Source organism: Triturus cristatus, chromosome 1_2 (assembly GCF_964204655.1).
Source record: "Triturus cristatus chromosome 1_2, aTriCri1.1, whole genome shotgun sequence".
Taxonomy (NCBI): domain Eukaryota; kingdom Metazoa; phylum Chordata; class Amphibia; order Caudata; family Salamandridae; genus Triturus; species Triturus cristatus.
In genome coordinates this window covers 377716078-377732224 of record NC_140580.1, presented here as the reverse complement: position 1 = coordinate 377732224, position 16147 = coordinate 377716078, and the positions used below count along the sequence as shown (strand labels likewise).

The window sequence follows — 16147 nt, the reverse complement described above, 5'->3', positions numbered from 1 at the left end:
CAATTTGAGAGCTATGTATACACTTTAACTCTTTAGCTTTATGTTTACAGGATGCCAGAGGACCTCACTTTCCACTCAGGTCTGTGATTCATAGACTTTTTTTCTTTTTGTGAATAAACACATTTCTAACACCAAATTGGGGAGAGTGCAGCTCTTTCATATGAGAAACCTAGCCTTCTTTTTTGGTATGTGTTCAAATAAGGCTATCTATATATAAAAGTACAAGTTAGAGGTTTGGTTTACATTAGGTCTTGTGTTTGAATGTCATAAGGGCTACACATCCAAAATTCAGCACGAGTTCAGTGACCCAAATAGCCGTTAGGTGTTTCCGACTGAAGGGATCACACAGAATGAGCCACTACGACCAACAGGGGTCAAAGAGGATACAATCACAGGCCTGTGACCATATCGCTAAAGCGCCTAAACCGGACAAAGCATGGACCAGCAAGACAGCAATGAGGGCGGTTGTCCGCAACACTGCTTTTTCAAGTGTTAAGAAGCCAGGCAATTTATATGGCAGGCATGACAAACAGAATGGTCTCATCGTGCCTAAACCAGTGTTGGCATCAATACAGTTAAACGTAAACTGTTCAGCTTGGAGGGATGAAAGGCAGAGACAATCTGCCCAAATTAGTATGCAAGGACAACAAATAATAGCACCCAAGTCCCTGCAGTGATTGTTCAACCCATTATATAGTTCCCAGGGAAGATGAGGAGGTGTGAGAGTCAATTTTTACCAATGTCAGTAGAGCAAACCATCTTCCCCGCCAGAGGAAAACCTGTTTGGTTCTTTACCCTACGCCCTTGAGTCAAGCCTTGAATTACTATTGATGTTTTCCTGTATCTCTGTTCAGAACATCGGTTAATTTCCTTTATTTTAGCAGAACTAAGTTAACCTCTTAAGAAGTGCGTGACTTCAACTCATCCTTCCTAGCACGGGGTACCACCTTCAGCAATGCCCCATGCTACTCTTTCTGCAAATTAATTCTCCAGGAAGGCATGCCGATTTTTGGGGGGGGATTGAAGGTGGTGTGGTTGGAAGGTCCGGGTGGCACAAGGAATGTAGACAAATCCACCAGCTCTTTCCAAAATGGCAGCTCTTTTTCTTTAGTTAACACACAGCTGTGTCTCCTTGCCAGTTGTCACCGAAAAAGCCCAAGATATCTCCTCTCTGTAATTAAACTCTTCGCTCGGAAATCCTCTCCTGCTCAGGACTTTCGAAGGTTATCCAGGTGCCACCTTCCAAACCCCACGTCTTAAAAGACTCTATGATGTCATCACTATGCGACCCTGCACTCCAGCCTTTGGACAGTGGTGTGGATTTAAAATGAAGCCGATGTGGGAAGGGACGCGGACATAATCACTGCGCGTCGCTTACCCAGGCTTTTGGTTTCAGTAGGAGATAGAGAAACAAAGCTGCAAATGAAAGTAAACAGAGGTCCTTACTGGGTGCAGAGATCTCCGATTAGTGCAGGTGTGCTGGTAAGGGGTGGAAGGGAGAGGAGATAAATGGATGTCAACCAAATTCAGTGTATCAAATAAAACAAACCATGCTCATTAGGCACTGGTGTATGGTGGCCGATAGGTCGCATAAGGGAGGAGCGCAAGTAGGTGTTTATTGGTCAGTAGTCTGACATACCAATATCCAGTAGTAACGAAGGGGCATCAAGAGGGCAGGTTTAGTTCTGCCAACAAATTACAACCAACAGTTCAAGACTACAGCATAAAACACACTGTACGGTCTCTTTGAATAACGAAAACATTAATACTTTAAATTAGAAGTACCCTTTGAATATTTATTTTCTAGAGTAAAACAAAAGATCATAACATTTAAGGAGTCATACAAATCTTCAGATGATAAAAGCCACATCAAATCTAAAGGCATGGTATCAATATTCCTACGAGACAGCAGTTTGCATGAAACCCTAAAATGACATGAACCTACACACAAACTATCCAAGCTGAGCCACCATCCAGGTTTCATAAATAGAACAGTTTTTTTAATACGCCTCAGGGACTGAAAAATTCATCTGATATTTTCATATGAGGATATTACAAGTATAACATTATAGTTGGGGATTTTGCCTTCTTGAGTGGTAAATTTCCTTATTACTAGAAGACAAATCTAGCTAGAGAGAAAGTGAGTGCTAAATGGAGGTGTAAGTCCAGAGATAGGAGCAAGGACCATTTACAATGAGACACAATTAGTGAGTGGTAAATGTCTTTGCTTGGAGCTGTGGTGTTGTCTGAAGGCACAAATCTACAGATCCTTCCTAAACTGTCATGATTTGGAGGTGTTTATTAATTACACATCAAGAGAGCATACATAGAAAAATTCAGTATCCTGGTTTGTTTTATTTCTTTATTGCTGTTCTCAGTTTCCTATATGGCAAAGTCATGCCTTGCAGTGTGACAATGTGTGCCTAAAGCGGTTATTTTCTCACAAGGGTGGTGTTTCTAGTGGCTCTTCAAGTGATGCAGGCAGTCATGAAGATGTTGTGGGTGGAAGGGAAGACAGTGCACTTCCCTACGGTTTGGAGTGATCTGTTTAGGTGTGATTATGGGCACAAATGACACCGTGTTAACAAAATGAAGACTATTCAGCAGCAGAAATAACTCATGGCAACAACAATTGAACCCCCCCCCCCCGACCTCCCCCCCCTCCCCCATCTAAATGGACAGCTATGGCATCTCAATTAAGGAAGTAGTTTAATTTCTGTGGGGGTTCATTTGTTTGAAAGAACTACCAACTCTAACATTTAACTGAAAAGAAACCATGAGGCACATAGCGATTCGCCCAAGATCACACAATTTAGTGTAGAATGTGGCATTATAAAAACAGTTCTTCATCCCGCTAAATCAAGACAATACAAAAAAAGCTGGCACGAGCAATGGTATACTGTTAGCTAGACAGTCCTTTTAAAGGGGCACTAAACATGAAGAAACGAAGATTGAACATCTTGTGGGATACCCCCTCTTGCCCCACACCTTTGACAGAGACATTCCTTAATATTCCAACTTGCAAATGGGGAACAAACATGGAGTCTTCGACAAGAGCATTGTCGAATCCACATGGGGCACTAAAGCACCCTTAATATAGCCGGCTTTGGGTGAATAGGCATCGAAAGCCACCAAAAGCATGCTCATCTTGACGCAATGAAAAAAGAGTTACTAAGAGTTCAAGTAACATTAGCTGGCGAGGTAGATCTGCTTATTAGCTCTTGTGAACTCTCATTAGGTTAGGGTGCTGTACTATCACTCCCTCAAGCCCTTCATAATTGGTAGTCAGTAAAACTAATCTGATTAGATACAGGACACAACAGTAAATAAAAACCTCTGTAAGATATAACCCAACAGATTCAAGAAGGGGGAAACCCAGAAGAGCAAAAGAAGTAATCAATCACACAACAGCAGAAGGAATCCAGGACTCCAGGAAAAGTAGCTCTTAACAGCAGAATGATCATACATCATAGACTTAAGAAGGAATCATAAAGGGGAAAAAAACATTTTCCTCCTAGGACGCCAAAATAAAAGTACTACCTAATGACCCCAGAAGCAGGTATCCCCGGGAATCTAGAAAATTTAACTGTCCACTTAGGCATCTCTAGGGGAAGTTACATTATCTCCAGTAGGATTTCAGAACAAAGATGTCTCCAGGATCCTGTAAATAGAAAAATTTATAAATATGTAGAACAGAAAAACCACTCTCCTCCCTCTGGCCTTTAGGAAAAGATCACATTTACTTCCAAAGTAAAACTGAAGAAGGTCCCAAGTTCGCCAGAAGAAGGAGCTCAATCAGAAATCTAGAAGAAGCAATCCCACACACAAGAACCACTGAACTGGTACCTGCTTCAATGCTCGCATAGATTCTGCTACATAAGAAAGCAGTGCTCGAAAAAGGATGAGCAGCGTGAAATCCTCTTGTTTAAGTCCGCTTGAAGATAAAAAAAAAGTGTAGTGCAGGGCTACATGGATCCTAAAACTACACCAGAAATGGATAACTATCAAGGTTGTAAATGTCACTCAAACATCACCAAGACCATATAACAATCCCAGAGCAAGCAAGATTTATTCCCAAGATCATTCTCTTGGCCACTGTCAGAGCAGTCAAACAGCAGTAATCATTGTGGCTTAAGGCGGCTGATTTTGAGGGAGCGTGCAGTTCACCCATAACCCACATCGAGCACCAACAGCAAGAAAGAGGGCCCAGTGAGGGTGAAAGACTGGCTATCACAGAGATTGTGATTAAGAATCAGCAGAGAAGACGATGCTCTTCATTGGGCCCGAAGGATTCCCCGTGCGGTTGGATTCAAGCAGTCTGAATGAAGACTTCATGTGGCCATGCAAGGTCTTGCTTGTACGCTGCGATTTTTTGAACCAGAAACAAGAGTTACATTTTGGGTCTGTGGAACTTCCAAGAATCGTGCAGAAAAAAAAAGGCAATTCAATATTCATGAATATAACGTCATTAGGAAGAATATTATTTTGCCATGCTAGTGTCACGTACAAAAAAGCCAGTAGGAACGGACAGTTAGTAGAATTTATTAATAGCAGAAAGTAAAGAATCAATACAAAACTAAATTGAGCCCCAGGTTAACCTACATGCTACTTAAATAGAAACAGACATGCACTTCTCAAACAGATTCCATTTTGAATTATAAATGCAGCTTCAGCACAAACATAAAAATAAGATGCTTGATGTAAAGTACCAAGTCTTGAGGATTCAAAACTGCACTGTAAAAGTAACTTTCTACTTTTACTCCAGAATACTACATTTCTAAAGGTGTAAGGGTTCCCGCCTCACATTTGATGAAAACATTTAGCATATTTATATGTGCAAGAGGTTTACTAACATGATGAGAATGTTACCCACTCAGAAACCTAAAACACTGCCCCCAACCAAAATAATAACCAGCAAATGTATTTTTTTTTTTGCCGGATTTCGGGTTCCGGTATCTTCTTGCAATCTCCTCTTGCCTAAATCAAATGTATAGGAGGACATCCAAATCAAATTCACTTCCTTAAAGTGTACTACCCAAATCAAAAGACACAATCAGAACAGAGAGAGTTAAAGCACAAATCTTTACACAATCCACAAATGTCTCTGCATATTCTGAGACGGTAATTACCTTTAAGCCACACTTTTATATTGAATTTTGTGGACTGTGGGCATTAGAAAGGCATCTAAAAGTTAAGTCTGCCTAATCTTGCCAACATATGAACGGGGCAGGTATATCATCCTCAAATGTTTGAAACAATAGAAAGATCAAAAAGAGCAAGTATATCAAACTAGTAGAAGTACAGAGATACTTCTCAGTCGAGCTACTTTTCCCATGCTCGGGAACAGGCTATGTTGGAAAAGGAACATTCAGGTTTGTAATAATTTCGCCCCCACATTCTTTATGTTACCAGTATCTTCAACATACAGTCTTCAATTGGAAGGACACTAAATAGTTACAATTCCACGGTTTTGAACAACAAGTAGCTACAATAGACTTTTCAGCTGCAATATTGTAGAAAGCACAATTTACTTCCAATGTATCAAATGGCTACACGTTCAGGTTTGGGACAAGAACTATACTAACACAGACTTTTCAGTTGCAACAAAGTAACCTGCAGAATTTACCTCGAATATGTCTAAAAACATCAGTCTGTGATTTTTTAATGAACTAATAAACAATATTTAGTTCCTGACAGCTCCGCACCCCAGAGTCAACGTTGTTTACTTTGTGCTTCTTAGATTTGTGATCAAAGAAGGAGTACAAGAAAACTATCTTCCGTGGCTTTGATAAAAATTGATTTACCAGGCATGCACAATTAGGGAACTGTTGTTACCTGTTGGAGTAATAATGTAGTAATGTAATGTAATAATAGAGACACTTAGTGGAGGACACATCTGGACTTTTACAAAGGTGTTTAAGAGCAGCTTCCGGGAAGGGTTCATATAGGACTGGATAGACCAGACCCTGCAGATAAGCTTGTCAGAACCTGAGGGTTGGGAATGAAGGTCTGGTGGGTAGTTTGTATGGTAGGGTTGGGTAGTTAGGTCTAGCTGCATGTGATGCACAAAAGCGTGAAGATACAGTATTAAATGTCTGCAGATCTTCAGAAGGTCTGGGTAGTTCTAAAATTGTAGTGGACTGGAGGGGAAGGGGCGTAAAAAAGGTTTTAGTTTTTCTGTCAAGTCCAGCCCATTCATTCATGTGCTTGGCTAGTGGATACAGGTAAACCAAAGACAACTCTAGCAACCAGAGAGTTACAATGCTCTCCGTTAGAAACAGAGGGCAGCTGTAAAAGGAGATGAAATTGACAGAGAACATCACAATTAAGAGCATACAAGGTAAAAACGTGTCTCTACTGCCGGCCAAATGCCTACAAAAAAAAAACATGCTTCAAACCAAAAATCAACCAATCACCTTGTGTCCACTCTTAAAACTAGGATATGAAGTTTCCTTCTCCGCCTCTGAAAAAACAGCAGATTGAATATTGTGTAGATCACGTTGTCAAAAGCAGACGAGCAAGAACTTGCGGATTACAGTTAACTCCATTGCTTCTGCCCAGTTATCCTAATTCACACTTCCAACCATCCAATCAAATTCCTCCTGTGGAAAAGAAGCCAATAAGTAAACAAATGTAAAGTGATGGAGCAGCTAGGGGGTCTAGACTAGATTGGCCATAATTCCAAAAGTGCAGCTAGATGGCTCTGTTGGGCTAGAAGAGGCTACCAACAACTGCTCTCACTTATGGCAAGCGAAGAATGTCTTAATGCCAAAGTCTCTTGAAAGGGAACACCTCAAGGGAAATCAGGTTGATCAAAAAGCAAAGAAAATATGCTGTACAGGAAGGAGATATGGTCTACATTTTAAACATACAACTGGCTTGTCGAGGTCCTGCAACATCCCCAATGGCTTGTGGTCAAGTCACCAAAACACAAGAGGGCATCTTAAGCAGGCGAAGGACAGAAGATCACGAACTGAAAGGGAAATGTCAATCAAAACACCTAACACTTATCACCACAAATTTCCACTTTTGAAAGGTTCTTATTGGCTGAGATTGGGTCTTTGACCACTTGGAATCAGGATCCGATAGACCAACGGTAGACAGTAAGGCAACATGTCTCATCCAAGGAAGGGATCAGCCAGACAGGACAAAACCTCAGAGACCATCCCGCCATCTAAAGTAACAGAACTTTCCCTAACTCCACAGACTTTGTGTACACATCAGTTGGCTTCAAAGCGTAGGGTCCAGCAAAATTACCAGTTTCTACATGATTTTTTTTTTTTTTTAGATTTCCAGAAATAAGTCATGAGATAAGTTGTCAGTCTGATGGTGAAACATATCAATTATTTTATTTTAGGCTTATACATCATGCCGAAGGGCAAACAAAATCACTTTATGGTGCAGGGGGCCACTGGGCTATTGGTCCCGAATGGATCCTGGGTCACAGGTCATATTCGCATTCGAAAGCTAGGCGAGTGCAAGGTCCTTTTTGATTTTTACACCCCAGCTACAAGAGCTCAAAAACTTAAAAGCAAAATTATGACATTAAACATCAAAGAACAAGATATTAAATGGCCCATGACGCATAGCTTTGAATTGATACTTTGTTATTGGCATAAGAAGCAACCCAAATCAAGGTTGGGCTCATATAATCTTTAAAAGTACGGAGCGCACCAAGGACTGAACATTACTAGTACATGAGAGGTCCTTGCCTTTGCAATAGCATAAAGCGTAGCAGTGAATCGGGGCACCTACCGAGGCACTTGCATCGCAGTTTTAGCGCATCAGCGCCTTGAAACGATTGAAGCGCTATCATTGCAGCCTTCTGTTTTAGTAATTGTATTGTTATGGTTTTAATTAACTGAAACAATAAAAAAAGATTTGACTTGATTGACGCGCTATCAAATAATGCATAAGGCATGCGTGCTTTTCTCAGATCATAGATGCTTGTTCTCTAATTCAGGGGGTGGGGGCGAACCACTGGCACCCCCTGCACTCAGCCGCCTGAGAGGCACACGTGCTCCTTAGCAGGCCCGGCTTTCAATGTGGCTTTTGTCTGATGGTCGGTCTTTCAACATCCTCCGCCGGAACACAAGAAAAAGGTCAACACCAGGCTCTTGGCATTCAGAAGTAAAAAAGGAAAAAAAAAGTAAGACGGATGACCAGAGTAAAATATCCCCTCCCCCCGGGTCCAAAGAAGAACTGGTGGCCCCAAAGGTTCTTGTCGAGCACTTGAATTGCCGAGTCGACAAGCACCAAAATAATCATAGTAGCAAAAAATGTCTCCATTGAGAAACTTTTTTCCATTACCCATTAAACTGTGCACGCCCGTTGCAGTATGCCCCCCCCTCCAAAAAAAACCCAAAAATATAAATAAAAAAAACTATAGCCCCGCATGTCATCCCAGGCTAATCTACGTTCCATGACATCCCAACATCCCGCCCCCAACCACCCCTCGAACCCCCCCCCCCCCCCACGACACGCTCCATGAGTAAAGAAACTGATCCTAATTAATGAACCTTCCAACGCACAAGGCCAAGTTCCTTATCTCGGCCAGAGAACCAGTTAAAGAAACTTCCCCTAAAGAAACTTCCCCAGGCACCTTGTGAGGGGCTTCACTGCTTGCCACCCACCCTCTCCCTCCAACCTCATGCATCTGCCCTCTGCAAATCTCATAAAACATACACAGAGCCCCATTGATGCCACGGGGTGGCGGGGGCAGGACAGAGTTAAAATAATGCTCCAAGCAGCACCCTATAACTCTACCCGCCCCCCACACACCAGCCCCGGGCCATGCACCCCCCACCTTCCTCCCTGTCTCTAAGGGAACCTTTCAGGGAGCATTTGTTCAGGCTGCCAAGTTAAATCTGCCTCCTCATGTCAAAGCATTGAGAGCGCAGCCCGCAGACAGCAGCCCTCTCCTGGCCTGCTGGAGGTAAATGGAAAAGGAGGGGGGGGGGGGGGAACACAAGTCCTCGCGCACCGCTCGGCCATTAAAGGCGTCTGCAGGTTATTAAGTGGTGCGCGCAGGGATATGTACACAGCGCCCATCAAACAAGGACTGCAGTGCCATCCCTCACCCGTGCCACGGCTGCGTGGCAAACCCGGAGTCAGGCCCGGGGGAGGGGTGCTTAGGAACGGGAGCAGTATTTCACCGGAAGAAATTCCATGGGCACCTCCAGTTTTACAGTATGCGTCTTATGTCAATAGATACAAGACAGGAAGTGCCCACAAATAAACAAGGGGATCAGCGGTTGAAAAAGCGAGTGATATTGTGACAGTCGCACCTCTTCCAAGACTCTCCACTGACTGTCACGAAGCGCCTTCACACACTGCTGACACAACTCGCTATGAGCGCCCAATTAACATTATTAATCAATAGCACGGCGATACCTAAAAGCAGGCAATAAATCACAGCCGAAAACCTATTATTTCTTCTGTTTACATTAATTAAAGCGCCTCATCCGACTGCTTTAATGAGCTGCGCGGCACACACTCAAGAAGAGACACATTGATCCGAAATTGCAGTATTTTGCACTCCTTAAAGTGGCTTTTCCCCCGCTAAATTAGCGTTATTACCACGGCGATTACCAGATTATATCATTTATGGCTGGCTATACGTGCGTTATTCTCTTGTTTATAGTCGATAAGGCACCTTTAATGGTTGTTCAGTCAACTACACAACAGTGCAAGCATGTAACAATACCCCACGGGCTTGATATGCATCAGTATCCTGTTTGTACTCTTAAAGTGCCTCAAATGACGCGTTTGAACCATTTTCAAAATAATGTAAGCATATTTCTTCAATAGATCGCAGTGATACAAGCATTACGCTCAAACCCATAGCGCCCAAAGTGCCTACAATTCATGCCTGACCCAATCGCCGAAAGTGCAGGTCACTTCTTGTTTACAGACCCAACGTGCAAACTGCAGCGATTCTACCATACAACAAGAACGTAATACTATAAACAGCTGAGATGCAAAATACATTCTCTTGCCCCCACATGGAAAAAAAACAACGCGTTTCATCTTTAAATAGATAACTAATATTATAAACAAAGAGTACATTTCCAACACCTAATCCTGAACGTAGTTTCCACTTGCCTAAAACCATTTCAATAAAGTGCTTTAAACAATATCAAGTCCAGAAGGGTTCACGCAAGATAGAAAAAGTGGGTAACAGAAGTGGGTTTCCTTCTGTTTACATTGCTTAAAGTGCCTGCACTGCCTCCCCCCTCCCCCGCTAGCCCCCCCGCTAGCCCCCCCCCCCCTTCTCGCCGGGGTATAGCCCAGCCTCCCCTTAGCCACAAACAGCTTCCCTCCTTTTCCTTTCACAATGGCACCGATCGGGAGCTGCCCCCTTTCAATCTGCTCGGGGTTTCTGCCCCCACCCCCTTCTCTCTGGCTTCCTGGACAGATGTACACAGGAGAGAGAGAGGGGGAGAGACTTCTTTCTCCTTCCTCCTGCCCTGCGAGAGAGGCCCCCAGGTCCCAACTGGCTTTCAAAAGCCAGACTGCAAGGAATTTACCCAGGCAGCTTCCCAAAGCCGGAGAAACATGTCCCAGCCCCTTTCCCCCTCCCCCTCTACACCACCAACCCTAAAAACTACTTTAGCAATAGTAAAACCACCCAAATCCTGACGGGAGGGGGAGGGCACGGGGAGGATGCACCGAGAGCTGCCTCAAGCCAGCAAAATACACACAACACATTAAAAGCAAATAAAACACACAGAAGTGGCAACCACTTAAAGCAGCAACCCTCTCCCAAGCTTGCCATGCTCTCTCCGAGCTTCCAATCCTGTGTGTGACTCCAGCCTTCCGCACACACAAACCAAGCAGTGTGAGCAAACACAAGGCAACAATGAAACACCTTAAAAACCTGGGAGCAGGTCGCAGGGCACGGGTAAACATTAACAGCACCCCCGTCTCCGAGAGTGGACCAGCCCATGCTTTCCTGCCATACAATCACAACCCGACACTGACTGGCAGGAGAGAGGGAGGTCGGCGAGGGAGCGGGGTCCCCCAGCCCGGCTGCACACCATGCTGCCTCGCCCCCCGGTCTCCCGTGGGCATGTGCCCCGTGCCCTCTGCCCTGACTGGCACACACGCTCCCTCCATTGTCTCTGCAGCCGGATCCTGCCTTCGCCTCCGCTCTCCCCCCGCCAGCCAAGGCTGAGCAGCAGCAGACAGGCAGGCTGCAGGGGAAGGGAGGCAGGCAGGCTCGCGGATAGACGTGAAACTTACCTTCCGAGCTCTCCAGGTACCTTAGCGAGGCTCACAATCCAAGGGGGGCCTCCTCGGCGCTACCAGGGGGTGCAGGGTCCGATCCGGTATTCCTGTCCCCCCCTTTTTTTTCCCTTATCCCCACCCAAAACAGACAGTGAAAAGGAGCTCAGCCTTAGTAGGCGACTGAGTGAATCAACTGGCAGGGAGCAGAGCAAGTTAAAGTGTCACATTACACTGCCTATTCTATTACCACAGGGCCCTGCTTGGCGGCCGCCTGTAAAATCTGGCCTGGATCCTCCCCACATATGGACGGGAGCGGCGCACTACGCGAGCTTGAGCCCTCCCTCTGCGAATATAAACACACATCCATGCCAAGAAAATGGAACTTAGGGAATACAGGCCACTGTTGCTTCTGATTCAAAGAAGTGTGTGGCCTTAAAGGGCTAGTCATCTTTAATATTTTCTTTTCTTTCCATGTTGTCCTTTCGACCTATTTTGTTTACGTTTCCTTGCTTTTTTTGGTTAAATGTTTTGTTTTGCCCTTTCGTTGTTTTAAATTTGCCAACGTGTTTCTGTTTTTACTGAAAATGTGTCAGCGTTGTTAAATACACGCTTTTAAGAAATCATGAGAAGTGTTTTTTATAAATTTAACAGTTGGGTTGCGAATCCTAGCATTGTCTTCAATCATAAAATTAAGAATAATTACTTTTCTGTCCAGGGTGAATGAAGTCTGTCAGGACGCATGTTCTCTGTTCCTGCGCTGCACATTAGGCAAAAATAAGATAGAACCTGTGTACTTCCTTGAAGTAAAAAAAAAATCACATTTGTTGATGCCCGAAATTACGAAATCCATTATTTTGAGGACATTATAAGGGCTCTGAAGTGAACGAAAGGCAATATGCTAGGATTATATGAAACAAGCAAATAAAATAAACCATGACAAATGCCATGGGACTTCGAATGAAATCAGAGGAGTTGACAAGTTTGATTGGCATTGCTTAGCGAAGCCACTATAATTATGTGGAAACAAGGGACAACATTATGCGGCAAGGAATACAATTTATGTGTCAAGGAAATGCAGTTAATTGCCTTACAAGGCAATTTGAGGCAAATTATTAAACACAGCCTGTAGCCTTATTGTCACATTAGTTTGGCATTTTACCACAATGGAAATACTGCTCTATTGGTATAAAATAGGGTGCCATGCCACTGCCTAACTGAAGCAATGGAAGAATGGCAAGTCAGTTGATTGCCACTTTTTTACCCTTAAATGTAATTCACTAATATTGAAAGTGGAAGTTGTTCTAGGAGTACATGCTAGAAGGGCAGGAGGATGCCTCCTCATGTAAACTAGAAACAAGCATTTGCAATGCAATAGGTCTCGCATTTAAGAGCGTTTGAGCTACTGGCATTGTCATTTACTTTTATTTATGTGTTGGTTTTAAAACAGATAAATAAAAGACATTGTCATTTACAATGCCAATAGCTTAAACTCTCGCAAATGCGAGACCTATTGCTTGGCAAAGGCGTTCGGCGCCGTGCTATTAAGATTTTTTTAAAAGCGCTAGGAGAGGGCATGCCCTGCCGACTACAGCAGGCAGGACACAGCTATTGAGAAAATAGTGCTCGAAGAGTGTAATTAAAGCATACTGAGTAACAACACAGTAACAGGGGATGGCCTTATGGGAAGTTACAAAATGAGACAAGGCGGTACTAAGGAGGGACTACTAAGCCTATTGACCAATTAAAAGCCACAGTTTACAGTGGACAATGACACAAGCCAATGAAAAATATAGGCAGAGTGTTTGGCAGAGTTTCAAGTCCCTACCTGAATACAGTATGCTTCGCAGAGCAGCGCATGCACTGCCCAGGCTCGACCTAAAAAGAAAGGATCTGTGGGAGCTAAGAAAAGCATTGGGCTCATATGGAGTGGCAGAGCAAGACAAATTGTGTAAAATATACCCAATATTGCGCTCTGCAGAAAGCAAGGCTGCAGATTTGTAATAAATGATGTGCCTCATTTATTAGGTGCATTCTGATTATGTGTCTTAAATTTTCGATTCAGGAACTTTGGAAGCCTATCATTCAATTAGGAAACAGAATTGTAGAAAAGTATTTCTAATTACACATTTGTTACGTAAGTGTCTGTCTGGAAGGCACTTTAGAAGTCAAGAGATCTGCCTTAACAAGACAGGCAAAACATATTTGAGATTTTATAAACGTCTGCGTGCCAGCTTGACATAGCTGCTACTTTGAGATCAGTCTGTGATGTAAACTTCAATGAGTGAGAATAGTGTAACCAAACGTTTTACCTGAAAACCTGGAACCCCTTTTCCACTGTTTGGACTATTGCTAAGTATTTGAGGAATACAGACATTGTTTCCTTATGTAGACAAATTCTCCCCCCCCCCATCATAATCGGAGAATGTTTTATACTATGTCGACAAAATTCTCACCTATTTTAAATCCTGATTACTTTTGGAAAGTGACCAGTTTATTATTTATTTGTTTAAAAATTTGGCAATATTCAGTGTACATTTTTAATGAGAGGGCCGATTGAAGAGTAACGCTGCACAGTAAGAAAAAGAGGAAGAGTGAGGGATTGAGAATAACCAGAAAGAGCGGGTGTCCATAGCTGATACTTTTCGACCGTGGCCCCTGATTGGAAAGAAAGAGCATTTTGAAGTCAAGTCCCTATTGTTCAGTTTTCAGAAGTTTTGTTTTAACTTTATCGTACTGTTTAGACCAGGGGTCTTCAAACTGGGGGGTGGGCTCCCTTTGGTGGGCCTCAAAGGATGCCGGGAGGACGCCAGGCTCTGACCAAAAGAAGAATTATGCTGATAATAGTGCTTTCATTTCAGCAGAAAAAAATGAGTGGCAGTAAGTTGTTCTGTAAATGGCCATCACTTACATCTTGTGCCATTTATTTCCTGGGTAGGGGAAGGTGTCAAAAGGGAAGGGACAACAAATTTTCCAGCCCCGTTTCTAATAATCACACTGTGGATACTTTTGCATGTTAGTAAGGCCTGCCTGACCAGAATAGTATGTTTGGCAATATGCATTTGATTCCATTTTTCAAATGGTAATAGAACGTAACTTCAATGTTTAAATAAGTCTAGACCTATTTAAACATTGTCAATTTAATATAATTATTTTGATTTTTTTTTGGGGGGGCCCTATGATTTATTTTTGTAACTGGGTGGGGCGCAGCATAAAAAAGTTTGAAGACCACAGACCATGGCATGGTACTATCTCGATGTAATGGGTGATTGGAGTCTCGATTAAATTGCACCCTGTCTGTGCCCGCTCATTGAATGGACATTTGTTGTGTAGTGAGAACACCGATTTGCATCTTTTAGAATAGTACAGGCAGGATCTTTGTCTTTCTTATTGCTGGAGTTTCACTCACCTGCCTAAAGACGACCGAAGGGGTGTGCCTATAATCCCCATTCTTCTGAATGAGTAAAAACCCTGCCTTGATCTTTAATGACGCTTCTAAATTAGTTTCACTGACCATTACTGGTTTCCATTTTTTCCAATCAAAACATTTTGTGTGTTGCCATCCATCTCGCTAACTCCTCTCATGGGATATCTTGAGAAAAACAAAATGGCAGCATACTTGTAGGGCCCAGTGTGTGTGACATTTCTGTTTCCACCATACTTGCATCCAACATAAGTCCGTACATATTTCAGTTACCTTCTGAGCCCTGTACTCCCTCAGCCATCCCAAGGAACAGTTTGGGATGTACCATGACTGTGGGAACAGCGCTTGCCCTTACTTGCTTGTTGATTGGTTGGGATCACTTTACATCATCCTAGTTATTCGCACACCTCCAACAGGGTCCCTCACCATGAGAGACTGGGCAAAGTCACAAGTTCAGGCTGTCCATGATGGGGAGCAGGTTACTCCAGCTGAAAAAGGAACCATCTAAATGTCCGGTGCAAAGAGTCTAGAACGTCAGGATTTCTCCTTTTCTTGAAGAGAAGTGCAGTCTTATGCCAGCCAACGGTCGAGGACTTGGAAAGGCACCTCCTGGGAATCAGGGACTCGCTCTAACAGGGGCCAGCAGGGCTCAGACATGTCCAGTTGCAGGTCAAAGCAGGTCCAATTGAAGCAGTTCAGCTGTGCAGTTGCAGGGACGCCTCTGGAGCTTGTTATGTCTTTGTAGCTCAGAACAGGAGGTTAGCCAACTGACCCTTGGAGTTACTCAGGTAGCCTGGGATTAAGGGAGCAGGCCCAGTTTTCCTTTGCAGAGAGCAGGGAAGGTCTCAAGCAGCAAGACAATTCTCTGGGGAACACGGCAGGCCTCAAGCAGCAGGGCAATCCTTGGAGAACAAGGCAAGCGTCATGCAACAGGGCAGTCCTCTGGTAACAGCAGGGCAGTCCCCTAAGGAACAGAGGTGGCTCCTCCATTTGAGCGGAGGAGCGTTGCCCAATAAGCCACAGTGCTGAAAAATAAAACAGTAATAACGTTTATTTATTTTTCAGCAACCTGTCCCGAACTAAGTGTCATGACAGGGCATGGCCAGCGCTGCCAAGTGGCAGCAGCAGGAAGCTGTGCACTCTAAAATGCTGATGTCTGTTTGTCTGGCCATCTCGGGACAGCCTGTCAGACATGCACATTTTAAAGTTCTCTAACCCAGTTGTCTTAGACAGCAGGGTTAGAGAAAGCGCAGGCCTCCAGTGCTCTTAGGAGCACTGGGAGAGCTTGCTATATCCAATCCTGGATCTGCCTTAGTGCTGTGAAAGTAGCGCCAGGATTGGGAAGTGCAGTTTCCTGCATCAGGAGCTTTCTGGAAGACACCGGAAGAAGGAGGGCGTCGCTGTGCGGAGGTAAGTGAATTTTGTTTTGTGCCACCACTACCATCGGTATAGGCCAGCCGCCACTGCTGAGGAACAAAACATATCTCAAGCAGCAGG

General features: G+C 43.8%; 1 protein-coding gene across 5 annotated transcripts in view; it reads right to left on the bottom strand.

The window, feature by feature from the left end:
- The window catches only part of ZMIZ1 (zinc finger MIZ-type containing 1), a 506199-nt gene extending 494701 nt beyond the window's left edge, over positions 1–11498 (bottom strand). For 2 of the 5 annotated variants that reach the window (XM_085604895.1, XM_085604940.1), the window contains exon 1: positions 11245–11498. The gene's annotated coding sequence lies outside the window, so the exon portion shown is untranslated. The remainder of the gene's footprint in view (positions 1–11244) is intronic. The other 3 variants (XM_085604876.1, XM_085604886.1, XM_085604904.1) reach the window with 2 other exon arrangements.
- Positions 11499–16147: the final 4649 nt, after the last annotated feature.